The sequence below is a fragment of the Narcine bancroftii genome, chromosome 4 (genome assembly GCF_036971445.1).
Source record: "Narcine bancroftii isolate sNarBan1 chromosome 4, sNarBan1.hap1, whole genome shotgun sequence".
Taxonomy (NCBI): Eukaryota; Metazoa; Chordata; class Chondrichthyes; order Torpediniformes; family Narcinidae; genus Narcine; species Narcine bancroftii.
Genome location: NC_091472.1, coordinates 229,193,187 through 229,208,436, shown reverse-complemented (window position 1 = coordinate 229,208,436; position 15,250 = coordinate 229,193,187). Strand labels below are relative to the sequence as shown.

Sequence of the window (15,250 nt, the reverse complement as noted above, 5' to 3'; positions counted from 1 at the left end):
TACAGTTGTCCTTTTTTTGTTAATGACTTAACATTCCACTTACAATTAAAGTCCTTCACTCTGTCCTCTTTTATTGAATTCAGTCCTATTTGAATCCACAAAGGGGGACCGTTTTCTTCAAAGAAAGATGATAGAAATCTTGCTTGTGCTGATAAACAATACTTCTTAAAATCCGTGAGTCTAAGTCCTCCTGATTATAGTCCCATGTTAACTTTTCCAGTGCAATTCTTGGTTCTTTGTTATTCCATAGGAATTGTCTTGTACAATTATATAATAATTTAAATAAATTTTTATTTAATACATTAGGCAATAATTGAAAGAGATACAGTAGTCGTGACATTACCTTCATTTTTATATAATTTACCCTTCCTATTAATGGCATCGGCAGATCTTTCCATTTCTGTAAATCTTTTTCTAATAGAGGGGTATAATTAAGCATATAAATTCTGTAAATTATTACCTTTCATTATTCCTAAATATTTAATTCCATCTTTCTTCCATTTAAATCTTCTACCTTTTTGGTATCTTTCATAATCAAAGCTTTGCAACGGCATTATCTCACTCTTATCCATATTTATTTTAAATCCTGATATTCTTCCATATTTTTATAATATTGTTTGTAATCTTATCAATGATTCATCTGGGTCAGAAATTTATAATAGCTCATCATCAGCCAAATAAACTGATTTTATGTACTTCCTGTCCAACTTTGAAGCCCTTAATATCTGGATCTTTTCTGATAATCTCTGCCAGTGGTTCAATAGGTAGTATGAATAATGGTGGAGATAGGGGACACTCCTGTCTACTCGATCTACTCAAGGGAAAAAATAGATGAAATTTGGTTATTAGTTAGAATTTTAGCTTGTGGCGTATGATAAAAGAGTTTTATCCAATTTATAAATTTTCTACCTACACCAAATTTTAACAACACTTTAAAGAAATACCATTCTAGTTGGTCGAATGCCTTTCCTGCATCTAAAGAAATAGTTATATTTAGATTCAACCTTGTCTTTGCCATATGTATTATTTTGAGTAATCTACCTAGACTATTTGAAGACTCTCTTCCTTTAACAAATCCCACCTGATCTGGATGTATTAATGTTGGTAAATACTCACCCAGTCTGTTGGCTCGTGCCTTTGCTAGAATGTTATAGTCTGTGTTCAGAAGTGATAGTGGTCTGTATGATGAGGTTTTTAGTGGGTCTCTACCTTTCTTCGGCAGCACTGAAATTATAGCAGTTGAAAAAGATTCCGGGAGGATTTGTCTTTTACCTCCTGGTCCAACACATGCATCAAAAGAAGCATCAACAAGTCTTTAAATTGTCTGTAGAACTCAGGAGGGAACCCATCTTCCCGTGGACTTATTATCTTGTAAAGTACCCAGAACTTTCTCTATTTCTTCCCTTGTAAAATGTGCATCCTAGTTTAAGAAGTTCAACGTTTGTTAAAATTTTTCCATCTTGTTTTCATCTCCCACTAATTCTGATTAATATAGTTTCATATAATATTGTCTAAATGTACTATTTATTTATTTTTGATTATATGTTAAAGTATCAGTTTCTATTTCTATGACATCTATCATTCTGGATGACTTCTCTGCTTTAACTTGCCAAGATAACACTTTGTGTGCCGTTCTCCTAGGTCATAATATATTTGATTAGTTTATAATATTATTTTTTATGTTCTTTATGTTTGTAGTGTATTATATTGTAACTTTTTATTCTCTAATATTCTATAATTTTCTTGTGTTCCTGACATCTGATATTCTTTTTCATAATTTATTATATCCTTCTCTAAACCTTCTAAGTCTCTCACATATTCTCTCTTAAGATTTTTAGTAAAATAAATAATTTGTCCCCTGAAATATGCTTTAAGTGTATCCCATGTTAGAAAACTTGTCAGTGGAAAGAAGATTGTTTTCATAAAATATTTTTATCTGTCTCTTTATAAATTCACAAAATTTCTTCTTCTTTAATAATGTAGTATTAAGGCATCATCTATACATACTTTCTTCCTTTTACACTAGTTAATGTTAACGGAGAGTGGTCTGATAAAAGTTTTGCCAAATACTCCATTTTTACCACTCTACTTTGTAACTGGGCAGATATTAAAAGTGGGTCAGTCATTGTATATGAATCATGTACCCTTGAGTAGAACAAGAAGTCTTTTTCTCAGGGGTTGAGCTGTTTCCATGTCAATTAAATTTAAATCCTTCATAAATATAATGTTGTTTTTGCAGCCCTTGTTACTGTTCTTGCTGATTTGTCCAATATTGGATCTAAACTAAAATTGAAATCTCCTCCAATCAATATATTTTGTCTTCCCCTGCGGTTTTCAAAAAGATATCCTTCATAAAGACTTCATCATAATTTGGGCCGTAAATATTCATAAACGTCCATGATTCTGCATAAATTTTGCAGTGTGCCATTACAAATTTTCCAAATTTATCAGTTAATGTCTCTTATTATTATTGGTATATTTTTATTTATTAAAATCGATACACCTCTTGCTTTTGATCCAAGTGAAGACGATATTACTTGCCCCACTCACCCTTATTTTATTTTGCATGTTCCAATTGGTAAGATGAGTTTCTTCCTTTAATTTTTTTTTAGGTATGCCAAGACCCATTTTCTCTGCACCGTCCCATTAATTCCATTAACATTAAAACTAGTAAATTTTAATGTTCTATTCATATTCTTTTTTAAAACAATATTTTTAATAGTAAAATCTCTTTGACTCTTTAGATAGTAAAGTGATCCTTCCCCTTTAAGAAAAACGCACAATGTTCGTGCCCCAATGGTGACAAATGCATAGAGCCCCGAAACCCCACAAAAAAGGCCCACGGAATCTCTCGAGGAATCTTTTGCACCATCTTTCTTTGCTACTCCTTTCCAGGTGCTATTCTTCCCCTTAGACCAGAGTCTCCACCCAACTACCACTTTTCCCACATTTGTTTTTCTTTTACTGAGCTCTCCGAGAACATTTCTATACCACTTTACTTTTAAACAATAAATACAAGATGGTTTATTAAAAAATAAAAAAATACAACTTTTCCATTATAAATATTTTTAAAATCTTCTCCCTTTACAAACTTCGCAGGAAGTCTTCCACCTCATTTTTGGTCTTGAAAAATCGTCAGTCCCCTTCCACTACTTTGACCCTCAAAGTCACAGGATATATCATTGAGTATTTTAACTTTTTAACACATAGTTGTCTTTTCACGTCTTCAAATTCTTTTTTTTTTGTTTAATCAACGTCGGGCTAAAATCTTAGGGGGAAAAAAGTACCTTTTCAGGATCAACCTCGGCCAGGCCATTATTCTGCTTAGAATAATTATATGCTGCTCCCAGAATTATCTCCCGTTCTCAGTAGCTGAAAAGTCTCACCAGAACTGGCCTTGGTCTCTGATTGCCAGCTCTTCTGGGTCCAAGTGTTCGGTGAGTTCTCTTGATATGCAGTTTTTCTGCAAATTTGTCATCTCCCAACACTTGTAGGATTCAGCTTTGAAAAAACTTCACTGGGCCTCTTCCCTCAATTCCTTCCTTTAGTCCAATAATTCAGAGATTTTTCTGTCGACTGAAGTTCTCCACGTGATCGATTTTGTCAAGCAGTCCTCGTTTATCTGACCCCCATTCTTTGGCTCCTTTTTTTTCCCAAGCCTCAAGTTTTTCATGTGTTTTCATTAATTCATTCTCTGCTCGATCCATTCTCTCCATCAGGTCTTAAACAATCTCTTTTATTTCGGTCAATTTTCTCCATCATATCGCTCATCTCCAGTTGCTCAAATTCTCCATTTTTTCCAAGATGATGCTCAATTCTTGTCCCGACTCCCCAGTTTTACCTGGTTCTGCCAGGCCTATCATCATTTTTACACTGCTCCCTTTTGGACTTTCACTTGATGTTCCCAGTTGAATAGGAGCTTCTTCAATCTTTGTTCTTGGCTCCCTTGCTTTTTCGTGTTAGTTTTATCCATTTTTGATGAAGGAAATCTTGATTTTTAAGTTTTGACTGTCTATTTAATACTCTTCATGGAGAGCTCAACCAAAACACATCAAAGTTCTTCACATGGCCATGCCCCTATTCCTCAGTCTCGAGAAAAGTAAGAGTTAATGGATCTAGAAAGAGCAACCATGAAAGAAATCAACTGGGAAATGAATTGGCCAGTCGTCATGGAAATTAGCACTAATATAGCAGAAGTGAGATGACTTCCTATTGGCAGCACAGCTGGAGCAGAGAAATGCACTGCGCTCTAATTGAACAAGCAATGTGAGCACAAACATGTCTCATTTCAATTCAGCACTTCAAGAGAAAGGTGGAGGATCATCTTGCAGTTCCAAAAGCCAGTGATTTGCAACTGCAGTTACGTGACTGAAATTGTGCGATGAAAACTCAGCACGATTTTCTGTCGGTGATAATTGCATTGGAAATCTTCCACAAGCCAAGCAGCAGTTTCAGAATATCATCCTCCGTCTATTACATTCGCATACTCTGATGTTTTGAGTCATATTGCTGATGTCTGACATTCCAAGTTCCATTCCCATCCTCTGAAGTTCTGAGTTACATTCCTGTTCTCAGATGTTCTGAAATACATTCCCGTCCTCTGATGTTCCGAGTTCCATTCCCATTTTCATGATGGACCAGAGTATGTAGGTCAATATGAGGTGATAAAAGTTCAGATTTGTTGGATATACATTGACATTTCTTGACTGGTTTCATTGAGCAGTTCACAAGATGGAGACCACAGGCTCCCAGCATCACTGCCAGCTGAGATCAGGACACTCCATAAATTCACGTGCCACTTGGCTTTTAGTGTCATCAGTGCCATCAGTTTTAGGATATTGGCAATCAAGTACAATTTACTGACAGTTTTACAGATCAACTTCTAAATATTTAGAGCAGTGGCTTTCAGACTGCCTCCCTAAACTCACGTTCCACTTTAAGCAATCCCTGTGCCATAAGTGCTCTGTGATTAGTAAGGGATTGCTTAAGGTAGTATGTGAGTGGGGAAGGGAGGGTTAAGAACCACTGCACTAGACCCAATTGTTACTGAAATATTTTGGTCGAGAAAATTTTTTATTGTTCTTTGGAGTTTTAAAACTGTGCACATAATGAGTCAATTAGGTACAATTGAACAATGGTTTTCAAACCTTTTTTCTTTCCACTCACCTTCCATTTTAAGCAATCCCTTACTAATCACAGAGCACTTATGGCATAGGGATAACTTAAGGTGGAATGGGAGTTTAGGGAGGCAGTTTGAAAACCACTGCTCTAAATGTTTAGAAGTTGATCTGTGAAACTGTCATTACATTGTACTTAGCAAAGGCTAGGTCCCAACGTCATTGTATTAAAGAGGTACAACCTACTATTTTTGTATGTGTAACCTTTTTTTAATCTTATGGCATAGGGATTGCTTAAGGTGGAATGTAAGTTTAGGGGGGCTATTTGGAAACCACTGGTTTAGAGCATTTCATAGGTAGAAGGGGAGATGTGTGAAATTTGGATTCTCATTGCTCCATCATTGTTGAGAATTACTCAGATCTTTTCCCTCATCGCTTCCTTCCTCCATTGATTACATAACCTTCATTCCATTAATGTCTAAATGTCCATCAATCCTTGCCTTGAATACACTCAACAACTGATCCTCTTTGGTAGAGAATTCCCAAGATTTTCTTCATAGGACCTCATTAGGGTAGATAAATCTCCAGGGTGTGATGGGATCTATCCCAGAATGCTGCAGGAAGCAAGGGGGGAGATTGGTTGGGCTCTGGCAGAGGTCTCCTTAGCCATGGGTGTGGTTCCAGAAAACAGAGGGGGGTCATGTTGTCCGCTTCTTGACAAAGAGCAGCAGGGATAAGCCTGGAAACTACAGTGATGGAGAATTTGGAGCATCTTCTATAGGACAGGATTTGATTTCATATTGGAATGGTGGAGCAGGCTGGACGAACCAGATAGGCCTCCTCTTGCTCCTATTTATTATGCTTTCTTATGGACTGTGTGGCTTGGTACAACAACGCTATCTACAAATTCAATGACAATACCACGTTAGTAAGTTCTATAAAAATGGGGGATGAGTCAGCATACAGGAGGGGGGAGTCAGCATACAGGAGGGGGGAGGGATTGAAAACTTGGATGAATGGTACACCAACAACAATCTCGCATTCAATATCACCAAAACCAAGGAGCTGATTGTTGACTTCAAGAAGGGAAAACCAGAGGTGTACAATCCAGTGATCATTGGGGGATCAGAGGTGGAGAGGGCGAGCAAATTTTTCTTGGGAGTCACTACCTCAGAGGATCTTTCCTGGAGCCAACACAAATGACATCATGAAGAAAGCACGTCAGTGCCTCTACTTCCTCAGGAGTCTGCAGACATTTCGTATGACATCTGAAATCCTGGCAGATTTCTACAGATGTGTGGTGGAAAGTGTGCTGAAATCCATGCAAAAGGGAGTGGACACAGCCCAGGAGATCACAGGCAAAACCCTCCCCACCATTAAGAATATCTACTGGGGACTTTGCCATTGGAGAGCAGCAGCAATCATCAAGGAGCCACATCACCCAGCACATGCTCTGTTGTCGCTGCTACCATCAGTAAAGAGGCATAAGTACCACAAGACTTTCCCCACAAGGTTCAGGAACAGCTGCTACCCCTCCACCATCAGACTCCTCCACAACAAACTCAATCAGGGACTCTTTTAAGGACTTTTTTCTTTAGCGCACTATTGATTATTTTTCTCTCTCTCTGTATTGCGCAGTCAATTTGTTTTCATTCGTTATCTGTTTACAGTTCTTTATTTGTTTACATGTATGTACTGTGTACAATTCTTTTTACACTGAAAATTAGTGGTATTCTGCCTCACCCGCAGGAAAAAGAAATCTCAGGGTAGTATGTGATGTCATGTATGTACTCTGACAATAAATCTGAAATTGTAAAGGCAGAGAGATTGGGTGATGTGTGCCAGGAGAAATCATGTCTTCAGTCTGATTCAAATTTTTGATGAGGTCATTCAAAAAATAGCTGAAGGCATGAGGACTTCAGGGAGGCTCTTGACAAGGTGTGTGGTAGACTATTCTAGAAGGCAAAGGCACAGTGGATCTGAGATGTGTTGGAGAACTGAAGTCAAAATTGAATTGGTGATAGGAGGCAGAGGGTGATGGTGGAGGGGTATTTCTCTGACTGGAAGTCTGAAACTAGTGGTGTGCCAGAGGGATTGGTGCTGGGAGCTTTACGGAGAATGTCTTGGATGATAATGTCAGCCTGGAGACGACGTGGAAATTGGTCACGGATAATGAGAAAGGTTATCAGAGGGCAAAATGGGATGTTGATCAGCTGGAGCGGCGGCAGGTGGAATTGAATCCAGTCAGTGACGTAAGGCACTTTTGTTGGGCGTTTACAGTAAACCACAGGGACCCAAGTTTAAAGTTTATTTGTTTTACTACAAGTGAGAAGGGTTCTTCTGCAAGCAGTCTAACAAGTCAACTTTAACATTCAAAAAACCATGTAAACACAAAAAAATAGAAATACAATTACAGTCTAAAAGTACAATGAAAGAACAGTTCAGATCAAGCAAGGGCAGCATCTGATCACTGTAATGGGGTTCATTCAGGAGCCCAATGGCTGCAAGGAAGAAACTTCATTTAACCTTGTTGGTGCATGCTTTCATATTTTTAAGCCTTCTTTCCAATGGGAGGAAGGAGAAGAGTGTGTTTCAGGTGTGTAATGGGTCCTTTCATGGGAGAGGGTGTAGATGAAGTCAATGAAGGGGAGGGAAGTTTGTGTAACATTTTGAGCTGCATTCATGAACGTCTGCAGCTTTTGATCTACAACAGAACATTCCGAATGATGCTATGATGCATCCTACATTTATACTTACAATGATGCATCTGTTGAAGCTGTTAAAAGGCAAGGGAGACCTGCTGAACTTCTGTTCTCTTCTGATTAAATAGAGGTATTGGTGGAGAAAGATGATGCACAAAGAGGACTTGGGGTTGAAAGTAGCAAAACAGGGTCATGAAGACGGCAGTCATTGTGCTTCTCTTCATCATCTGAACTTCCTGAGCCAACTTTTTAACTGAGGCTATGTAAAAGGTATCTACAGTGTTTCAGTCCACAGTCCTGAATAGTTAAATCTGATTTTAAGCCTATGAGTCCCAATTCAAGACAGCCCAAACAGGAAAACATTCATCACTTCATCAAATTCTGTAGTAATGAGTTCAACTCCTTTCCTTCCCAACTCAAGAGGAAAGGTGTTATCAACTTAATCTCTGCATCAGAAAACTAACATGAGTAAGTCCTTCCTTAGATAGGAAGACCCAAGGCATGGTTTACGTACCAGTTAGCGCAACACTATTGCAGCACAATGACCAGAGTTCAAATCTGGTGCTGTCTATAAGGCGTTTGGATGTTCTCCCGGTGTCTGTGTGGGGATCCTCCAGGCACTCAGGTTTATTCTCACCCTTCAAAGCATATGAGGTTAATTTGGTATTTGGGCAGCTTGGGCTCAGAGACGGAAGGGCCCGTTACCATGCTGTATGTATAAATTACTTTTTTTTTTTAAAAAGGCCACATTTGCACACTGACATGTAAATATGACCAAGATTCAGGTAGTACCACTTTTATCTGGCGCTCTGTGGTACAGCAACTCCCATGGTCTGACACGTTTGAATCTGCCACAAGACTGCAGGACTCGAACCCCAGTCCCCGATCACTGGTGCTGTAAAGATGTTGCACTAACCATGCTACCCCACAGTATTATTTCCTGTTTTTAAGCTTTGTTCTACCTTTGATATGTTTACCTAGGGGGTTCCCTTAGGGGTCATTTCTGTTTTCAGGCATTTTCTGTGGTTTGGCAATGGCCAGGTCCCAATGTCATTGTATTAAAGAAATACAACTACTACTTTTGTACGCATATCCCTTTTATTTAACTAAAAGGCAACATATCAAATGCCTTTCAAATTCATAGCTGAATCCATTTGTTACATTTCAGTGATTCCTTTACAAGAACACCATGTCCTTCTGAAATTAAATATCTTTCTATTTTCCATCACTTTAAAATGTACTTTCTTCTGCTTTACCAAAGTTGATTATTTCACATTTTTCATCCATGTTATCCATCTGTTATGTTTTGGATCCTGGATTTGATCTCTCTGTATTTTCCTGAAGCCTCCCTGTTTCATCTTGTATTCATATTGTGAGTTCTTAGACAAGGGCTAACGTACGAGGAGCGTTTGGCAGCTCTTGGGTTGTATTCATTGGAGTATAGGAGAATGATAGGAGATCTCATAGAGGCATTTTGTATTTTGAAAGGTTTAGATAGGGTGGATGCAGGTAAGATGCTTCCCTTGGTGAATCGAGGACAAGGAATCATAGTCTGAAAATCAGAGGTTATCCATATAAAACAGAGATTAGGAAGAACTTCTTTAGCCAGAGGGTCGTGGATCTGTGGAACCCGCTGCTGCAAACAGCAGTGGAAGCCAGATCACTGGGAGTATTTAAACAAGGAATAGACAAATATCTCATTAGTGAGGCCATCAAGGGATATGTGGAAAAGGCCGGAAATTGGAACTAGTGTAGAGTTGCTTAGTGTAGATTTATGGAACAGACTCGATGGGGCTAGTGGCCGCCTTCTGTTCCTTTGCCTTGTGATCTTGTGATCACATGGATGAAGGAAAAGGTTATTTACTTTAAAGTTGTTGTAAACAGCACATGAGGCTGCAAGTCTCCATTGCAGATCTGCACACTGCTGTTGCCTGCTCTGCGTCAGCCCCCTGCTGGTGGCCAAGTCTCATCAAACAGTAAGGCATTGCTAGTTGCATTGCAACCATGACCTCTATCATTACACTCACCACATTTTTCTCCTCACAGCCCACACTGCTGCTCAGCTATTACATAATCAGCAGAATTGGATTGATTGCACTTGTGTTCTGATTCATGGACCTCTGGAGTCCCAGCATTGTTGCACTTTTGAAAGAACCAAAGTTCCGTTGGTTACAATATCCAAAAGCTCAAATTAATTTATTAAACATGATTTTCATTTACTAATTTGCTTGCCTATTATTATAGAACCCTATTATTATTTTCTAACTGCAGTACCAAGAAAAGATTCTCACATTTCCCCTCATTATATTGTTTCATATTTAAAAGATAAATTTGGCAGCCTAGTTAATATTTATATATATATATTTTTTTTTTTTAAATATATATATATATATATATAACAAAGGACTCTACATCACCTTTGTTCACCTCACCAAAGCCTTTGACACCGTGAGCAGGAAAGGGCTTTGGCAAATACCAGAGCGCATCGGATGTCCCCCAAAGTTCCTCAACATGATTATCCAACTGCACGAAAACCAACAAGGTCGGGTCAGATACAGCAATGAGCTCTCTGAACCCTTCTCCATTAACAATGGCGTGAAGCAAGGCTGTGTTCTCGCACCAACCCTCTTTTCAATCTTCTTCAGCATGATGCTGAACCAAGCCATGAAAGACCCCAACAATGAAGACGCTGTTTACATCCGGTACCGCACGGATGGCAGTCTCTTCAATCTGAGGCGCCTGCAAGCTCACACCAAGACACAAGAGAAACTTGTCCGTGAACTACTCTTTGCAGACGATGCAGCTTTAGTTGTCCATTCAGAGCCAGCTCTTCAGCGCTTGACGTCCTGCTTTGCGGAAACTGCCAAAATGTTTGGCCTGGAAGTCAGCCTGAAGAAAACTGAGGTCCTCCATCACCCAGCTCCCCACCATGACTACCAGCCCCCCCCACATCTCCATCGGGCACACAAAACTCAAAACGGTCAACCAGTTTACCTATCTCGGCTGCACCATTTCATCAGATGCAAGGATCGACAATGAGATAGACAACAGACTCGCCAAGGCAAATAGCGCCTTTGGAAGACTACACAAAAGAGTCTGGAAAAACAACCAACTGAAAAACCTCACAAAGATAAGCGTATACAGAGCCATTGTCATACCCACACTCCTGTTCGGCTCCGAATCATGGGTCCTCTACCGGCATCACCTACAGCTCCTAGAACGCTTCCACCAGCGTTGTCTCCGCTCCATCCTCAACATCCATTGGAGCGCTTTCATCCCTAACGTCGAAGTACTCGAGATGGCAGAGGTCGACAGCATCGAGTCCATGCTGCTGAAGATCCAGCTGCGCTGGATGGGTCACGTCTCCAGAATGGAGGACCATCGCCTTCCCAAAATCGTGTTATATGGCGAGCTCTCCACTGGCCACCGTGACAGAGGTGCACCAAAGAAAAGGTACAAGGACTGCCTAAAGAAATCTCTTGGTGCCTGCCACATTGACCACCGCCAGTGGGCTGATATCGCCTCAAACCGTGCATCTTGGCGCCTCACAGTTTGGCGGGCAGCAACCTCCTTTGAAGAAGAGCCCACCTCACTGACAAAAGGCAAAGGAGGAAAAACCCAACACCCAACCCCAACCAACCAATTTTCCCCTGCAGCCTCTGCAACCGTGTCTGCCTGTCCCGCATCGGACTTGTCAGCCACAAACGAGCCTGCAGCTGACGTGGACTTTTACCCCCTCCATAAATCTTCGTCCGCGAAGCCAAGCCAAAGAAAAAATATATATATTTATATAAAAAATGCACAATATATTAATTACATTTGTAATTGTTCAGCCTTCAGTCTCATTTATGTTTACCTTTTATTTTCTCACCTCCAGTGTTCATACTTGGCTTGCGAGCACATCTTTTTATCTTTTTTTGGTGTAGGACAGTGTTTTCATTGTTAGGAATGAAAATAAATTTTGTAATCAGATTTACAAAGTCAGTTTTCTTCTCTGTTTGCAGTTAGATTTTCATAGTAGATTATGTTAATATCAATACAAGAAGGTTCCTTGCCAAAGTAAAAACACAACCGCTGGAGGAACTCAGCAGGTCACGCAGCGTCCATAGGAGGTAAAGATATAAAGCCAACGTATGGGGCGTGAGTCCTCCTGTGAGCAAAAAGCAGGCAGGTGCCTGAATAAAAAGGCTGGGGAGGAGGAGGAAATAAAGGACAGAACACAGGCAAAAGGGCATCAATGGACCTGGATAGGAGGACAGGAGAGGAAATGTGAGAATTGACAGGGGTGGGGGGCAGATAGAGAAAAGGAGACAGAAGGAAAGAGAGAGGGAGAGCAGGAGAGAAGGAGACAGAGCAGAAGGGACTGGGGGGGAGGGTTAATGGAAACTGAAAAAGTTGATGTTAATGCCATCTTTCCAAAAAAAAATTAGGCTTTTAAATAAATTCTGCTTCCCATTTTCTCCAAAAGAATAATCAAAGTCAGTACAAAAACAGGATGAGATTTTTAGCCTTGGAGCTTGCAAATCTTGCCAAGATATTTAATATTCCAGACATTTATCATTCATTATGAAGTAGCTCCTGATAATCATAAAGTTTACATACATTTCATGCCTTTTTTTTGGCTTGAAATGTTTTATTTGAAAAAACTTAAAATTTAAGTTTCTTGTGATGTTTTCTCTCCTCAGTCTTCCCTCATTTTTCAATGGTTTTTCTATCTGAATTCTTCTTTCCCCATTTTTAAGATCTTTCCTTTTTCCGACATTCATAAAAAACTATGCCCAATCTGCCTATTAATTGTTTTGGAGGGGGAGGGGAGAAATCTCTTCTGGAACACGGTTTAAATACTTTTCCGAAGGACAGCACTTTTGACAGATTATTCTTCATCCAGTGCTCCAGTCTTGACTTGAGTGGAACCTGAAACATTACTTATGATTTTCCATTGTTAATATGATAGGCAATGTTTTTGAGTTAAGAGGGTGCAATTTTTGATTTCAAAATCGACTTGATTCATTACAAAAATACACAGTATAAAAAATTTTCACATCTGTCATGTGAAACTGTGAAATAGTGCAAAGTTTATTTTAACATTCATAGTTTTGCAATTTTAAGCATGGGTTGGAAAGTTGGAGTGAAATTGTTCTTTGGATTGAAGAACGTCCGTTTGGAACAAAGGTGTGGAGGAATTTCTTCAGCCAGAATGTGGAAAAATTGTGGAATTTGTTGCCACAGCTGGTATTTAAGGCAGACATTGATAGGGTCTTGATTAGCCAGGGCATCAAAGGGGAGAAGGCCGGGCTGTGGGGCTGAATGGGAAATGGATCAGCTCATGATTAAATAGCAGGGCAGACTCAATGGGCTGAATAGCGTATTCTGTTCCTGTGTCTTTTGGTATTTTACTAAAATACTTAGCCAGTAGGACTAGGCAAAAAAAATGGTTCGGCTGAAGTTGCCTATTTCTGTGCTCTAATGTTTGATGGTTCTATGGTTCTATTTATTTGTTCTTAATGAGTACTCCTCTAAGCAAGGCCAAGATACCCAAGAAACAGAAAACCCGTGAGTTATTTAAAATGGAAGAAAAATACATTCCATCTCATAATCATATTTTAGTATTTCCTGATTATTCTTATTTCTGAGAGCCATCTATACATACGATAAGAGACAAAATTGGTGAAGGTTTTTATTTACTTTGCATAATTGAGAAGCAATTGTGCTTGCTAATTTGTCATGATACTTGGAGTTTCGGGTTGAAAGTCAATGTTAAGCTGACTACTCCATATTTATATTCTTCAGGTATTTTATAGATTCACAATTTCATTTGTAGGTTTATGTGGTGCTGTACCTGTTCAAAATTCTCACTGTGACACAAATGAGATAAAGACATCAAACAGACAAATTGAAGCTCGACTGCTTTCATATTTTTCAAAGTGAAATCTTGGATCGGTGCTGTCAGAAGGCACCCACTGTTTAATGATTCTTTTGATCATGGAACCAGCAAAATTAAAGGGAGAGCGACATGTTCTAAATCTTTGTTTCAGTTAAATGAAACCACGGAGATAATCTTTCCTGCAAACTGCCTGTGGTTTGCAGATGGGTCAGACGTTAATATTTTACAACTCAAACACAAGCAGCCTTCTGACCATCTAATCACTTCTAACTTTAACAGGAGCAGGCCTGGAATTCACCCCCAGGAGCCCAGTTAATTCTTTATAATGAGGCTACGAAGCTTAATTCAAGATTTAACTTGCAGCTAAAGCAAAATGAGGGCTGGTATGATTAGTACCTGTACAACATTGCTGGTGGAATAACAGCAGCTGGAGTGTTTCCAAACAGCATCCAGAAGATCACAGCCTTCTCTGCCATCAAAACCAAACCTCTAAATTGTAAATTTAATCATACAACATGGTAGAAGACCTATGAAACCCTATTGTACCCAATTAACCTGCCAACCTCAAACATTTTTGGAGAGGGGAGGAAACCGGAGCTCCCATAGGAAACCCCCACAAGTCACGGCGAGAACATACAAACTCCCCACGGACAGCACTGGATTCGAACCTGGGTTGCTAAGGTCCATTGGGCTAACCGCTGCACTAACCATGCCGCCCTGATCTGCAGTCTACAAGTCTATATATATTTCTGGTTTTCATCCCAAAGGAGAGAAGTTTAAAAAGTTTTCACATCCATTAAATTTGAAGGGTGCTGTGGATTTTGAAAGTCCTCCTGTTCACTGGGATTTTACCAGAACTCATGGTGTAGAGCATCAAGACTTGTGAAATGAACTAACTGATTAATGAGGTTAAGTGTGCCTAAAGGCCTCTTATTTGTTTCTTAGAAAAACATACACAGCATTAAGACAAAAACTTTGAAAAATAATTAGAAAATTAACTTCTCCACTTTAATTATAATGTCTCCAATTTCATTGCTTTCCCAAAAATGTAATTTTTTTTAATGTAATTTTTTTCACACTGAACCGTATCAATCAAAATATATACAAATGTTTCTCATTAAATATATACACTGGCATTTTCTCCCTTTTTTTCCCCTACCCTCCCTCCCCCTTTCCCAACCCCCTCCAAAACCAATAAATATTCAACATATACAATACAATAAAACCATTCAACAATGTCATCACACAATGAAAAATAAACAAGAAAAATGTGTCATCTACTTTTACACACTGGATCAAGTCGTTTTGTCTTCTTATCATTTTAGGGGGTGGAGGTCCGAGGCAAGCTCTCTCGGTTATGTTCCATGTACGGTTCCCAAATTTGTTCAAATAATGTGACTTTATTTTTTTAATTATATGTTATTTTTTCCAATGAAATTAATTTATTCATTTCAATGTACCATTGCTGTACTCTCAGGCTCTCTTCCATTTTCCAAGTTGACATTATAGATTTTTTTGCTACTGCTAAGGCTATCATAATAAATCTT

General features: G+C 39.1%; 1 protein-coding gene across 4 annotated transcripts in view; it reads left to right on the top strand.

Moving 5' to 3' along the window:
- vps8 (VPS8 subunit of CORVET complex) overlaps window positions 1-15,250 on the top strand; it is a 681,049-nt gene that overhangs the window by 437,945 nt on the left and 227,854 nt on the right. The window lies entirely within an intron of this gene.